Raw genomic sequence first — 2,735 nt, forward strand, 5'->3', positions numbered from 1 at the left:
ATATGTTTTCTATACGGGGTGTTCCTCTTGAAGGAATAAATCTGTCATGGAAGGTGGATTGACAAAAACGTTGTTCGGTGTGAAGAGGGATGTTTAATCGTTGAGTAGGCCTGGTTTAGTCGTGTTCGTGATATAGGGTGTTCCGGAAATCGTGACGTTTCAAGGAAGAAGTTTACTATAATTCACTATTAATACTATGTAAGGGAGAAAGAAGTTTTTTGGGGGGAGGAAATTGTTCGATCTGAAAGGAGATTTATTAAGAATACCTGATTTAATCATGTCTACGATATAGAGTGTTCTAGTAATCGTGGTGCAACTGGTGGGAAGGTACATATTTTTGTCTAATTGAATAAGTCTACTGTAGAAAGTTGACTGATCACTAGTGATCTTAACCTAGTTTTTGTAACCTAACGTAACTCAACCTAATCCCTTAATACACACTGCTGGCGAAATCCGAAGAAATTATGTATTGACGCCTCTCCTTCGTCGATGAATTATAAGTCAGGTCTTCCGAGAAATTCAGGAAATTTAATTGTAGAAACTGGCAAGGGACACGCTAGTGCTCACAGGGTGTCCAAAAAGTAACGAGCAGACAAGATTACCGGCGCAACTTCAATGACAACGCAATATTTTATACAGGCCTTTTATCATGGCGAACGAGGACGGCACGGAAGAGTTACGAGCGCAGGACGCTCTTGTTCTAACATTTATATTGCTCCGTGGTAATTGTCTTTTTAACTTTCGCACAGTAGCTTGGTTCACGACTCGACAGGGTCCAGGAGAGAACGTTGCACAATTTCACAGCCGGTTTGCGAGGCTGCAGGACACGTTTAAACATCTCCCTGATGACTGACTGCGAGAGCAATGACAACCACTTAAGGATGTCCTTTTTTTCTTGTTTAACGTGGCAAAAATCTTCAAGAAGACATCCCTCTTCCACGGAGGAGGACGAGGGGTAGTGTGGGATTTTTACACATTCAAACCACCGCGGTGATCTTTGTGGGGCACGCTACGGGGGGGCCCGAGAGTTTAAGGGCTCCTTCTGCAGCCCCCTCCGCACCTTCGGCTTGCGCCTTGACCCAAGTGTGGTGCAAACATCACACCTCTCCCCAATTCATCCCCGCCCGACAGTGTCAGGGGACTACGCCTGGGACCGCTATCCAGGACCCGGCGATCCACATCCCAAGCGACACACTCCGCGAGGGTGTGTTGCACCGAGTCCCGGCGTCCATCCCTGCAGCAGTGAAATTCGTCTGACACCTCCCTTCCGATCCGATTCAGACACTCGCCGAAACAGCCATGTCCGATGAGTACCTGGGAGACACGATAGATAAGCCATTCTCTGCCTCGGTCCAGCCAGCTGTCCAAGCTTGGCAGGACCACCCCGACGGCGCACTGGCCAGCACATCCCTCCAAGTGTGTTTTCCACTCGGCCAGCGCGCTCAGCCAGGACTGATACCTCAACACCACGACCTTTAACCCCGGTAGGGTCATACCCTCCCGGCGGAGTTCTTGGTGGCGCTCATACACGCGAGCATCTCCTTCCGCCAGGAGCTCGAAGATCACGAGTCCTGCCAGGGTCACCGCCACCACGTAGGAAATCATGCGGTATCGTACTCCTCTGTAACCGACGCAGCTTTGGAAGGCTGCGCCGGCTGGCCACCGGTTCGTCTGCCCACACTGGAGAATCAGACGGGCTCATACTCCTCACGACCCCAACATAGAGACGACGAATCTTCTCGTTCGGTCCCCCGAGATTCGAAAGGAGGCCGCCGCGCCGTGCTCTCCACTCGAGGGACTTATGGATGTCCACGCTGACACGTGTCAATGACGAACGTCATTGGCTATCCTACGCTAAGAAGACGACGAGCGGGACGGCACAGGGGCAAGGGGAGTAAGCTGCTCGCTCCACCTTTGATGCTCACTGTCACGCGATGGATTCGTAGATGCGACTGTTTCGGCTGATAATAAAAATGCGTGTGATCTGACTTTATGAGTGCGTTCGCTGCAACCAATGAGACTCGTATTCCTCCCGCTCGTTATCTTCTCAGAGTAGGGCGGTGCGTGGCCGACGTGTGAACTTACGAGTAACGGAAAAAAAAAGAAAAGAGAACACTATACGTCGCTAGGTTGCACCGAAGAAATGTTTCTCGAAGAAGTACATTCTGAAATTCATTAATATTTACTACTACTACAATCAGTCATAGTAATAATGGGTACACTTTTTTTGAATCTGTTTCAAATAAACTGTTTTACAGCTGTAACAATATATTTCCAGGTTTATGCTTAGAATTCAATCGAATTTTGAAGACCTATTTAACCACATAAGCACCTCGGTATCTTCCAAAAGAGAAAAGGACCTCAACCCTGTCGTAACCAATAAAACACATGTCTCACTTGTTTACTCGAACAAAAATTGCTATCAATTTAGTATTCAATACGTACACGAAGATCGATACATAAATAATAAATTCTTTAAAAACTATAATTTCGTCACGAAAGGTATGTACAGAAGGATAAAAAGGAAGAATACCTTTTTGCTGTAATTATTGCATAATTTAGGAAGAAAGGGGTTGGACGTGCATTAGACACGTTTATTCGGTTTGGTGAATTTCTCGACTATTCAAAATTGATCGCGTTCCACGGACTTAGTAGACGGTCTGGCGTTCGACGATATTTAAGAAAGGCCCGATTCATCGCGGCACGTAGACGCGCTAAGAGGCTCCGACGGCACG

The sequence above is a fragment of the Habropoda laboriosa genome, unplaced genomic scaffold (genome assembly GCF_001263275.1).
Source record: "Habropoda laboriosa isolate 0110345459 unplaced genomic scaffold, ASM126327v1 scaffold12, whole genome shotgun sequence".
NCBI classification, from domain to species: Eukaryota; Metazoa; Arthropoda; class Insecta; order Hymenoptera; family Apidae; genus Habropoda; species Habropoda laboriosa.